This window comes from Cupressus sempervirens, chromosome 4, assembly GCF_028749045.1.
Source record: "Cupressus sempervirens isolate cs-2001-9-10 chromosome 4, ASM2874904v1, whole genome shotgun sequence".
Taxonomy (NCBI): Eukaryota; Viridiplantae; Streptophyta; class Pinopsida; order Cupressales; family Cupressaceae; genus Cupressus; species Cupressus sempervirens.
The window spans coordinates 506414798-506429202 of record NC_143121.1 but is presented as its reverse complement, the minus strand read 5'-3'; the positions used below and the strand labels follow the sequence as shown (position 1 = coordinate 506429202).

At 31.9% G+C, this 14405-nt stretch overlaps 1 pseudogene; it reads left to right on the top strand.

Moving 5' to 3' along the window:
- LOC149562156 (putative 12-oxophytodienoate reductase 11 pseudogene) overlaps window positions 1-13838 on the top strand; it is an 87490-nt pseudogene extending 73652 nt beyond the window's left edge.
- Window positions 13839-14405: the final 567 nt, after the last annotated feature.

Here is a 14405-nt window from a genome sequence, read left to right as displayed (position 1 = left end):
CTATGCTTCAATGATGTCCTTGGTTTCATCTATGTTTATCTCATAACCAAGAAGTCTTACCCATACTGTCCTTGGTCTAACTACTTGAATATATAATTTGTCATTATCAACATGAAACAAACATTATCTTTTTAATCATCAACTAGTTTCTTGGGAATCCTAAATCTATTATTCATCTTCTCTTTGAATGCATAAAACTAGTTTTCCATAATACTTTCATTATTCTCTCCCATTTTAGCTATATACTCATTGATCTGATAAAGAACAACTACATCCTTCCTCCAAACTATTGTAGCTTTAGATGGGAAAAAAATTTGTACATAGAAAAATAGACAAGTCAAAAGTGAACTAACTTACAAGGATTGTTCTTGGAAGTTCTTATACTCTCCATGTTCTTGTTTAACTGGTTCAAGATCAACTTAGTAGGGTCAAGTGATAGGTTATTCTTGACCACTTTGTATGCTAAATCCACTACTTCACATGACATGTTGTTCAGTCTACTTGAGCTATAAATCTTGTGAGCGATGGTATGTATCCTAAACTTGAGTTCCATGTCAATAACACAATTGATCTTCATTCCCCTTCCATCTGAATTGGCAAGGGTTTTCTTCTCCAGTTCAACCTGACTTAGGGTTTTGGTCATTTTTACTTTTGTCAACATGGGAAGACTAGTGATCTTGTGGATCATATTCTTGGTTATCAAAACAAGTTGTTCCAACCATATCTAACCATTATATACATGACTAAGAATATATCTTATCCATTTTATTTGAAAATCTCATGGCATTTGCAAAATGTGAGTTAAACCTTTAGTTTCAAGATGTTGATGTTCTGATTTCAACACATCATTAACACATAATTCCTTCAACCATTCATCCATCTCCGATGTTCCAATACCTTGAATAGAACATTTAAAATGTGAATGGATATCATTGATCAATAGTAACTTTGGTGGAATTTGCAACTACACTCTACTCAAATCTAGGGTTTTCACAACTATAGGATTCAACTTAAAATCTGGTGCCTTCCACTCCATGCCTTTAACTAACATGTCTAAATCTTTCTTAGATTTGCTACTAGTGGATGCCATCTTTTCTTGGTAGGGTTTGAGAGAATACAAAAATATTCAATAACAATTCACTCAAATCGCTTGAATGCTCTAAAGATCATCTTACACAAATAGCTCTCAAAAATTTGTAGTGAGAAATGACTTTGATTTCTCCCCTTTTCATCAAATTCACCATAAATGCTTGGTATAACTATTCACTCAAATGATAGAATATCATCCACTTCACTTGCATTGAATGCTCGACAAAGTCTTCCATGACTCAGTTACCACACATAACTAAGTTACTCCTAACCTTGCTCTATAAGGTCTACAACCTGACCTCACTTGGTAAGGTTTTCAACCCAACCATGCTTGGTAAAGCTTGGCATCTATTTGCTCAATGATTCCTTTCCATCTTGAATGTTGATTTGGATCTTTAATTCTATAATTGAAACTGATGTGAGATATCTTCAAAAACCTAGTTCCAGTTCTCCTATGAGAGATCAAGTTGAAATGGTAGAGTCACCTAATTCTTGAGTGACATTATCATCATTGCTTGAACTTGTATTCTTAAAATATTTTGGAGCCCATTGCTATCTCATCTCCTTCCTGATGTTATTAGCTTTTTCCTTCTTTTCATCTTCAATTCTTCCAGTAGTCTTATAGTTCTTTGCAAGATGACCAAGTTTTGTACAAATGAAACATCTTCTGGTAGTGTCTCTTGTCCTCATGTGATGTTTTACACAATTCATTCCAATGTTTCCAAATTCTTGACAGTAATGACATCTGCACCAAGTGTTATAGTCCCAACCAAATATAGCTTTCACAATCTATTCTACTAGGTTCAATATCTTAGTTTTGCATTTTGAGGATTTGTGCCCATGCTTCTTACATTTATGAAATTTACTTCAAACTTAGGTTTCTCTTTGCATTTATTTTCCCTATGACCATGCTGATTGCAATTGTAGTAGTTTCCATTGAATTCACCTTTTCCATTGATCCAATGTTTGTTTGATGTGTGGCCTATCTTACTATAGTGACTGCAAGTAGGTATTTGATTCTTTTGAGCTCCTTTCTTGGATGATTCACCTTCTTCTATATATCCAATTCCTAATTTTCCTTTTTATCTATAATGGCTTTTCTCATTCAATTGGTTCATGTCTACTTGAGATTTCATCATCTTTTCATTGGTTCTCCTTTTAGTGTTTAGATCATTCTAAAATCTTTCATTCTCTGATCTTAGATTCATGATTTGTTCATTTGCATTGATGAACTGAACAATGAAGTCTGCCTACTGAAGCGATAGGTGTTGAATTTCATTATTCTTTCCTTCTATCTCTTCTTTTATTCTATTTTTCTCTTCCATGACTTCATACAATCTTATTGACTAAATTTCTTGTTCTCTTCTTAGTTTTCTTACTTCTTTTTAAAGAGTACTATTCTTTTCAAATAGTTCTTTGATTGCTTCATTAGCTTCATCTAAATTTCTTTAATGGATGTCTTCAATTCTTTCTTCAACATAGAGTTGGTCATTCATCTAGATTGCAAGATATTTTCTTCTTTTTAGAGATTGAGAGATTTTCTCTTTTTCTTTCTTGATTTTTCCAATAGCCAATTCCAAATCTAGCCTCTCATTGTCAATAGCCTTGTCAAGTCTAAATACCTCCATAGCCTTTGATCTTTGCTCAAGCTGTTAAAATTCTTTCCTAATAACCACAAAGATCTGATACCAATTATTGGAAATATTATGATAGGCTAAGTTATTGAGAGGGGAGGGGTGAATCAGTAACCAATAAAACTTAATCCTTAATTAGAAATTAATCCTTTATGAGTATTCTGAACTAATTGTATGCATGAAAAACTAAAAACATTTAAAGCATTCATAACACTTTAATACACAATTTGGTGACCCAAAAACCTTCCAAATAGAAAGTAAAACTAGGGTGGGGATGATACCCACAAGCTTTAGTACTATAGTATAAAGTTGGCTTGTTAAGGCTTACAATGACCACTTCTGATGATCTTCCATGTTAGGAGCAATAAGGACTACTAGGTCTACCTTGAAAAAGGATTTACAAACATACAATGAAGTATACACTCAGTAAAGAGATTTACATAAGATTATTAAGTCTGCCTTGTGAAAGGATTTGACTGATCCACCTATTAGGATGAAATAGTAGTTGATCTATGATCTGCAACTTGGTTTGTTGAATGAGATCCCTTTGAGTGTAGTAATCACCGTGTTGTGATAGATAAATATTTTCTACTCCTTATACTATTGTAGCCTTTGTAATTTGCTCTTTTTCTCTTTTTTTCTTATTACACTACTTCCATATCATACATTGGATGTGATACAATATGTTATATATACGAATCCAATTTACAAGTTACAAAGTTGGCCACAATACAAGTTTACACAAAAACCACAAAAAGCCCAACTATATCCTTTCTACATCCATCCCAATGGTTATAACTATTGTTTGAATAGTTACAATTCCTTTTCAACTAAGTTGCATTTTTTAGCAACTTTCATAATTTTTTAAATTAGCAATTTTGCACAAAAGTACAACTTTTGCAATTTTCATGATTTTTCAATTCTAAGACTGGGAAAAGGTTCCAAGTTATCAAAAAACAACTAAAAATAAATAAACCAAGGCTGTATTAGCCAAAAACTCAAAAAGACCCAAATTTTCCCAACTAGTAACTTTGGCTTATAACTTGCCCAAAGTGACGTAGGCATACATGAAGGTGTCTTTTCATTAAAACCATGGGTTTTTCATCTAAGAGTTATTTATCCTAGCCTGATTAGATGAGAAACCAAATCATAATCCAAAATCCATAATAGTGTCTTGGTGCTTTGCACCACCACTCATGACATGACTATTGATATAAACAATTATTAACCATATACTAATTAGTCTAATTTATGCTTAACTAAACATGACTTATGTTAATTTGTTGATCTGTATAACTATAAATGGATCATCTTCTTGATCCTATTATGACTTAATGTGAATGTATCTGATCGTTAGTTGGATGATATTATGCATGACATCTTTACTTAATCACCAAGAGATAATATATTATGTAAGTATAGATTTCTACATACTTAGTTTGGTATGAATAGTTTCAATTGAATGCAAGGAGAATTGCTTGTGTAAATTCAAGAGATGAACAATTAATTTAATTTAGCACAAGTACTATACAAGTGTGTATGAATGCATGTAAAGAAGTTCACATAGTGAACTGATATACATACATACATGCACATATATATATATATATATATATATATATATATATATATATATATATATATATAATCATCATAATTAGTTATACTTGAATCTGATTGAACCTATTATATATCAACAAGAGATACATGTTTAGAAGGAAAATAAAAAGAACATTTACATAGGTACCTCTTCTCCCTTTGAAAAAAATTGTAGAGCAAGAGCATGGAGATCACAAGGGCATGACACGACAATGAAATTCAATGGTCACAAGGGAATGACAACAAAATCCTAGATCTCCACTAATCTCCACCAACATTATAGAGCTCTCCACCCTCTTTCATGTTCAGCTCTCCACAATCAATCAAAACAAATGGGGTATGATTAATGTTTTTTTTTTTTTTAATATAATCCATAATCCATAATCTAGAAGACCTCTCAGTATATATACATATAACATACATACATAGACACACAGATGTGTGTATATATACATATATATTAAATATGTATATATGTATATATACATACATACATATATATATGCATACATGCATACATACATATACACATACATATATACCTACATACATACATGAAAAAAACAATGAAGTTTCTAAGAGTTTACAATTGTTCAACAAAATTAATGTTTTATAAGAAAATACACTTGAAGAACTATTAGCTCAAAAGTAAGAACATGGTGTTGAAATAATACAAAATGTGTTGGACATGAGAGGTCTACAAGTGAGGGTGTTGACCAATCTTGAAAACTTGAATGCTGAAATGAAAGCTATCGATGATCAAACACCTATGCCAAAGTTACAACACAATGTGAAGTTGATTTTAGATATGGTAGAGGTAGATATTCAAAAGTTTGATAATCAAAATTTAAGGCATGAGAGAGAAGGAAAAGTAGCTTTAGAAAGAGACTACACGAGAAACAAAAACTAGAAAACATAGAGGATATTATGGGAGCCACTAGATAGAATCTAGGAAAGTGCTGCGGTAGGTACTATGAAATTGGAATCACTTGCAAGTGTCTTCGAGAATTTACAATCCAAATATTGGGAGGACTACAAGTTGTGCAATTTGTCATGTATTGCATTTGCATATTGCTTATAAGAGTGTTTCAAGTATCACTAGTACAAAAACAAAAATGTGACTAAAAAACCAACTAAAAATTGTATATGTGACTAAAATCAATCAAGTGACTAATAATAGTTAATATCCAGTCATTTATAACACTACTAAATATATAACTAAGCAATTTTAGTCATTGATTTTGATCTATGACTAAAATATACTACTAAATATGCTATTAAATTAGTAGTATATTTTAGTCACGGATCAAAATTTGTGACTAAAAATGCTTAGTAGTATATTTAGTAGTGTTATAAATGACTGGATATTATCTACTATTAGTCACTTGACTGATTTTCAGTAGTATATTTAGTAGTGTTATAAATGATTTGATATTAACTACTATTAGTCACTTGACTGATCTAAGCCAGTATTTTTTATCGTTGATTTAGTCACACATTTAGTCATACAATTAATAGTATATTTAATCACATATTTAATCGTAAATTTGAAAGTTGATTTAGTCATATATTTAGTTTTATATGTAGTGATCTATTTGGTCACATAATTAATATATTTAGTAGTATATTTAGTTATAATAGGGCATGATGGAATTGAACCACCATCCTCCTACTTTAAAAGCAAGTGCTCTTCCATTGAGTTAATACCCTTTGAAGAGTAATCATACAATGTGTATAGCATTGTATGAGTACATTTCATAGCATATTTAGTAGTATATTTAGCTATAATAGGTTATGTATAGGATTAGGAGTTCTAGAGCTAGATGACTTGAAGTTGTTTTTAATCCTAACTTTCATTATATCAAGTATATCAAGTATTGCAATATCTACATATTCAAGTGCTTGTATTCAGGTACAAGCATTGCTCTTCCACTTATGATTTTAAGTATTTCCTTAAATTTTGATGTAACATCACCAAGGCCATGTATCAAACATGTAGTTGTAACTACAAATTCTGCATCCACCCTTTGACCATGTAGTTACACAAAATAAATGCTTATTTTTTAAGGAAAGAATAGATGAAAAAAATTGATTATAAAGTATTTTTCATTTCAAAATAAAATGGTGACTACTAAGCCCACATGACATTGCACATAGATAAGGCACAAAAGAGTTTATTTTTAGGAGTAATAGTAGCCAAAAGGAAGCAAGTGAAAATTTATCAAGAACAGTAAAACAATAATAAATTATATAGAAAAATTCAAAATTTTCCTTGAAGCCACATCAACGAGCACAAATAAGCATGCAAAGTGTTCCATAGGCATGAATTATATTTCTATTGTTAAAATAAATTATCTTTAAAAATTGGACAACTAATTCCATCCACATTCTTCATAGGTGACAACTTGTAAGATTACATGTCAGAGAAGCTAAAGGAGTTTTATACATTATTGAAAATTTAGGTGTTCTATTTTTTTAGTTAACACAAAGGTCTGAGTAAAAATTCATATCAAAATTTTAAGTAGCAAATTACTATTATATTTTACTAGTATAGCCACTTGGAACATCATATAAAAGGAAACTCATAGTTGATACTGAAGGTTGAACAAGTTATTGAGGTTGTTGTAGTTGAGGTTGATGTTGTTGCTAGGTCTACTAAAGTTGTGGTTTCTATTGTGCATTGGATTGTTGCATCTGAGGTTGTTGTTGTTGTTGGGGTTGCAACATTTGAGGCTTTTGTTGTTGATGAGGTTGTTGTAGTTCTAGCCAAGGATGTAGTAGTTGCTTTTGTTGCTCAAATTTTTTCAACATGACTACTAGTTGCAAGATAACATAAATTGGGAACCATAAGAAACTATATCATATTTTTTTTCAAATGATAGCATTCTAACTGAAAAGAGTGGCCTTTTCTAAGCAAGTTACATAATTTGAATGTCTAACATTGATCACAAAGTTTCAAGTGAAGTTAACAAGATTGAATAAAAGAATGTTTCTTAAACCTTTCTTTCACCTATCACACTATTATAATAATACTTGTAGCCCTCTGGAGAAGTATGCCCTATCTAGACACAAGTCAATGGTGTAGAACTAGGGGCACTAACTAGTGTGATAGCTAAAATAGTCTTGGTTTGAGTAGACACAAAAAGTGCACTAGTGAAGCTAGTTGTCAAAATTCCTTCTGACTATATTGAGAATGTCCATGGCTTTATCAATGACATCAATAATATATAACAATTTCAATATCATACCATATTAACAGTCCTAAATAAATCAACAACTAAGTCATAAATGCAATACTGACTTGTTGCAGTCTAGATTATTGTGTTGGAGCCACTTGATAATAAAACTAAAAAATGAAAATCATGAATAAGCATTCTAAGATATTTCACATTCACTAAACTAGTTTGAGTCATTACATTTATTAACAATGTTTATCTCACACTTGCTTTTGCTGAGGGCGCATCAAGAGTGGTTGTTGTTGGGATTGAGTTGAAGCCTACGCTAAAGGTGTTGGTACTAGAGGTAGTTGGATCTACTATTAAAACAAAAGGTGTTGTTGGGGTTGAACATTGCTATACATAGTAGGCACCTACTATTATAATAGTTGACTAGAGGGTTATTGTTGTGGTAGTTGTTGCACTGGCTGCTATTGTGATAGTTGTTGATCTTGGGAAGGAATCTGCTAAAGAGAGGAAGCAACATTTGGCTAGATTTATTTATTGATGGATATATATTTTAAAAATATTTATGTAGATTAAAGTTTAGATTTTAATTAATTTGTATGCAAATAGGAAAAAGAATAAATATTTTATATATATGTAGATTAATTTCTATTTTTAAAATTTACAAGTAAATGAGTACTTTATTCATTTAAAGTAAACAAGTTTTTAAGTAATATATTTTTATTTTAGAAATATATTAATCATAATGTTCATTTATTATTACTTATTTAATATACTTACTCTCAAATCTAAGACAATAGAAATGATATTTTATTAACTTTGAAATAGGGAAGTGTTAAGCAAGTTTGTTTACAAAAATACCAAAAATATATTTGGTCTTTGATCAAATTGGAGTTAATATTAGAAATATAAATATGATCATTAACAATTAAGCTGAATTCAATTCAAAACAATAATATTATTTAAATTTAAATAAAATAAGCCATGTTTACTTTGAAACATCAAACAACTAATTAACTAATAAAATAATTAAAATAAATGAATCTATTATGACATAGAAAAATATTTTCAAAGTATAATTTATTTGTTTTTGAATCAATATGAGTTTTTTTTCTACTTGAAAAGATAAACCATCCTAATTGTCATCCTTAGTTAACCCTAACAACAACCCCTACCTTAGCCCTAGCCCCAACAATGATGTACAATATAACTATAATCCAACATTAAACTATAATTATAGCACTAAAACATATCCCTATTGATATTCTAAACTCTAATCATAACGAAAATCTTAGTCCAAACCATAATCTAAACCAAAAACCTACACACTAATATTGGTTATAGTCCTAACCCTAAAATCTAACCCTTAACCATAATGTAAAAACAAACTCCAAAATATTGATCAAAATCCTAAACCTACCTATATGGATAACCATGATATTAAACTCTAAATCCAGTCCCAAGGTCCTAACCATGGTGTAAACCTATAACCGAACTCTTAAAAAATTTACTAATCCCTGATCCTAATCACATTCCCAACTTTAAAATTGAACCATAAACCATAGTTGTAACCATAATCATAAAATTAAACAAAACCCTAACCCTAAAGGTACAATCATAAAACTAATAATAGCTTAGACCCTAATCCTAGCACAAACCACAATCATGACCAAATATAAATCTTCACCTTACCCCTAATCATAATTTCAATGTTAACCCTAACATTAGTTTCAATCCTACCATGATATGAACCCAAATATAGACTTCACCTTGATCCTCACCCTAATCTTAAGTCTAATTAAACCCTGACTAAAACCTAATCTAAATGATATATCTAACTATAATCCTAACTTTAATTATCATACAATCCAATGCTAACCCTCATGTATATTTAATCCCTAATCTTAACTCTAAATATTCTATAAACTCTAGAATTGACCTTGATTCTAACCATAACCCTAAAATCTAAATTGTAACCATAGCACAAAAGGTGGGGACCCCCACTACATGGCACAATTCTGGGTCTTGGAGCCTTGTGAAAGCACTACAGAGTGAGGAAATGTCAGAAAGGTGACATGTAGTAGCATGACGCAATTTTGGGCTTTAGAGCATTGCAGAAACAATGCAGTGTAAGGAGGCGCTAGAATGGAGACTCATGGAAACAAGAGGAAAGACATTCATGTTGCTAGCAAAAAACTATGAAAAGAGATAACATGATGTCTTAACCTTCCACAAAAAATGCAAGGTTGATCCCAAGGGGGAATTTGGTTTCCCCAAAAATGAATGATGGTCATCGATGAAGGTCTTCCTCTCGAAATAGACGACATAGATGCATCGTGAATCCTCACCAATGAAGGATTAAATCACAACCGTCGATGTAGATTCTCCCCTCAAAAAGGATGACTGAGATGCAACAGGGAAACTCCTCCCAATGAAGGATTAAGTCACATTCATCGATCAAGATTGGCTTTATTTCCAATGGATGATTAAGATGTAGTGAAGAGATTCATCCCAACAAACGAAGAAGATAGCACAAAAGGTGTGAACCCCCTCCATGTGGCACAATTTTGGGTCTCAAAGACTCATGAAAGAATTGTGGAGTGAGGAAATGTTGGAAAGGCAATGCGTGGTAGCATGATGCAATTTTGGGCTTCAGAGAATTAAAGAAACAATGTAGCATGACGATGCATCAAAATGGAGATGCATGGTAGCATCTTGTGCAATTCTAGGCTTTAGAGTGTTTCGAAGACACTAGCGTATAAAGAAAAGTTAGAATGGGAATGCATGGCAACATCTTGCACTTTTGGGAAGATGGGAAGATAGCTCGCGAAGAAATAAGAGTTATCGAATCTCGCAACATGAATCAACCCAACCAAGAAAAAATGATCCAGCATGGTCAATGAAGAAATCGAGCCAACACAAAATGTTAGCCGCCAAATTTAGCGATGTTAACCCTCTGCAAAGAACCTATCCCATTTAAGGTCTCTCAGATCAGACATCAGTGATGGGTTGAATAGGGGGAAAAAATAGCACACAATGCCCTCCTAAATGAAATTCTAAATGTAACACTAATAACCATGGTCCTACTTCTTTCCCTAACCTTATCCATGAGCATGGGAATATACATATTATTATATAGGGCACCTTATATAATAATAAATATAATCTAAAATCCCAACCCTTACTCCCCTCCTAAATATAACTGTGACCATAAGAAAACTTCTAAATATAACCCTTCCTCTAACTCTAGCCTTAACCATGAGCATAACCCTAGCCTTAACCATGAGCATAACTCTAACTCTAGATCTGACTCTACCATAATTGGACACTAACCCTAACCCTAACCTTAATTTTGATCCTAACTCAAACCCTAACCCTAACTCTAACCTTAACCTTGATTCAAACCTTAACCCTAACCCTAACCCTGGCCTTACTATAACCCTAACCCTAATCATAACCATAACCATAACTCTAACCCTAACCTTAACCATGGCCATAACTCTAACCCTAACCTTAACCATAAACATAACTCTAATCTGAACCTTAACCATAACTCTAATGATAACCATAACCATAATTCTATCCTTGACCTTAACCATAGCTCAAACCCTAACCCTAACTCCAACCCTAACCCTAATGCTAACCCTAACCCTAATTCTATCCCTGAGGTTAACATTAACTGTAATGTTAACTTTGTCCCTAACCATATATCTACGTATGACTATAACATTTTACATTACAATATCCCAAAAAAAAAAAAAAATTTATCTAAATTAAATTCCTTATATTAAATTAAAAGATATATTTGACTCAAACCCTATCCCTAACCCTATCCCCACTATAACCCTAACCATAACCATAATGATGACTCTAACCCTAACCTTAACCATGAGCATTACTCTAAACCTGACATTAACCATAAGCATAACTCTACCCCTAACTCTAGCCCTAATTCTAACTCTACCATAATTGGATTCTAACCTTATCCCTAACCCTAACTATAAGCATAAGTCTGACCCTAGCCTTAACCATGAGCATAACTCTAACTTTGGATTTGACTCTACCATAATTGGACTCTAACCTTAACCCTAACCTTAATTTTGATCCTAACTCAAACCCTAACCCTTTAAACTCTAACCTTAACCTTGACTCAAACCTTAACCCTAACCCTAACGTTAGCCTTACTATAACCCTAACACTAACCCTAATCATAACCATAACTCTAACCCTAACCTTAACCATGACCATAACATTAACCCTAACCTTAAGCATAAACATAACTCTAATCTAAACCATAACCATAACTCTAGCAATAACCATAACCATAACTCTATCCCTAACCTTAACCATAGCTCAAACCCTAACCCTAACTCCAACCCTAACTCTAATGCTAACCCTAACCCTAATTCTATCCCTAAGGTTAACATTAACTATAATGGTAACTTTGTCCCTAACCATATATCTACGTATGACTATAACATTTTACATTACAATATCCCAAAAATAAAAAATATATTTTTAATCTATATTAAACTCCTTATATTAAATTTTTAAAAATATTTTGAAGCATAATTTTATACTAACTCCATACAACTCTAATTAAAAATTAATTAAAAATTTTATAGTAACCTTATCAAAATAAAAAATAAAAAGTAAATATTTTTCCTATTGCGCCGCGACTGCCACTAGCTATATATACCTCTATATATATTACGCCGAGATTAATCATTCTCGAGGCGCCTATTTTTATTTTCATTAATCCCAACTTCGATTAAAATAACTTTGGGATTAAATAAAAATAGGCGCCTCGAGAACGATTAATCTCGGTGTAATATATATAGAGGTATATATAGCTAGTTACGCCGAGAGGCGTTCTATACAATGGCAGCACAAATGCCCAGCACGAGAATATGCCAAGATTCCTGTCAATAAAAAAGAATTGGGAGCAGTTACAAACTTCCAAATTAAATATTAAAAAAGAATTCCCAAAATAATAGCTGGCCGAAATAATAGGAAGCCAAATGGAGGCCGAAATAATAGGCCCGAAAAAGTAGGGCCCGAAAAAGTAGGACCCGAAAAAATAGGGCCCGAAATAATAGGGGCGAAATAATTTCAATATGACTTTTTTTTTTGTTAAATATAATTTTGCATGCACATTCATGCTTTTTTTTTGCGGGGAGTGGGGGAATTTGAAACAAATTCGTGGAATGTGAAGAGACGTCTGTTGGGGGATATGAGGAGCCTCTCAGAAGTTTTAAAACCAAGGCTCCTCATTTCATTTTCATTTTATGTTTTTGCAGGAAGAGGTGGAGGTTATTGGAGGATTAGATTGGAGTTTTTGAATAGGAGTAAATTGAAGTTTTGGAGTAACATTTTTGTAGGTGAGATTTCTATTTTTTATTTACATTTTCATTTAGATTTAGATGTAGATGTAAATTGAAATTCAAAATTAGTTATAATATTCTAATTTGATTTAGATTTCAATTTTAATTAATTTCAATTTGGTTGGCTCTCCTCCACAACAAACAGTGTATTGTGTATTTAATGGGTGCATTGGAATGCAGATTATCAGCCTAATGGCCAGTTTCCTCCACAAGCAAACCAATCTCTAGAAAGATCCCTCTTCCGAACCAAAAGGATGTGGCAGATTTCTTTCCTCCCCGGCCTCTGAAAACAGAGGAAATTCCCAATATAGTTGCTGATTTTCGAAATGCTGCCAGGAATGCAATAGATGCAGGTATGTTTTTTTATTCTGATCTATCTTGGTTTGAAGAAGAGAATGTTCCTTTTGTTAACATAATTAGTCCTTTTACGAACAAGGTTTGATGGTGTTGAGATCCATGGGGCGCATGGGTACCTTGTGGACCAGTTCATGAAGGATAGTGTGAATGATCGAACAGATGGCTATGGCGAAACATTGAAGAATCGTTGCAGATTTGCACTTGAAGTTGTGGAAGCAGTGGTGGAAGAAATCGGAGTAGAGCATGTGAGAATTCGGCTTTCTCCATTTTCGGATCATGCAGAAGCGTATGACTCAAATCCAGAGGCACTGGGACTTCACATGGCAGAAGCTCTGAATAAATATAAGATATTGTACGCTCATTTCTTTGAGCCCAAGATTGATAATTCGCAGACGACAATAGCGAGTGAAAAGAGCCTGATTCCCATAAGAACAGCATTCAAGGGAACATTTTTGGCTACAGGGGGTTATGATCGGGATGATGGTAACGAAGCTATTTCCAGTGGCAAGGCAGATTTGATTGCTTATGGCCAACTATTCTTGCTAACTGATATTTCTATTGTATATTCTCATGCCCAACACGGGAAGTTTTAATCTATATAGTTTATTTTGTGCGTTTAGTGCACAAAATAAAGAATGCATATGCAATCAATTTTTTTATCAATCTTTATGATAGCTTTTTTTTTTAAATAGAAAATAAAAAATAGAAAATAGAAATTATTCTTTTATGTATGTAGAAAAAAATTAGAAAGATTTTATGTATGTAAAAAATTAAAAGAATTCTATATACATCTAGATTTTTTGAAAAGAATTCTATTTACATCTAGATATTTTGATTGAAATAACCATAATGTAAAAACAAAATATAAAATAGAAATGTTAATATATGTATGTAGAAAAAATTAGAAAGATTGCATGCATCTAAAAAAATTCTATTTACATCTAGATTTTTTTAGAATGGAAAAAAATGGATAATAGAAATATCAGTTGCATGTTTGTAGAAATAAATTAGAAAAACATGTATCTAGAAATTAAAAAGATTCTATATGTGTCTAATTTTTAGATTTTACTTTATTCTAAACTAATTATTGATGGAAATATATTTTAAAAATATTTATGTAGTTTAAAGTTTAGATTTTAATTAATTTGTATGCAAATAGG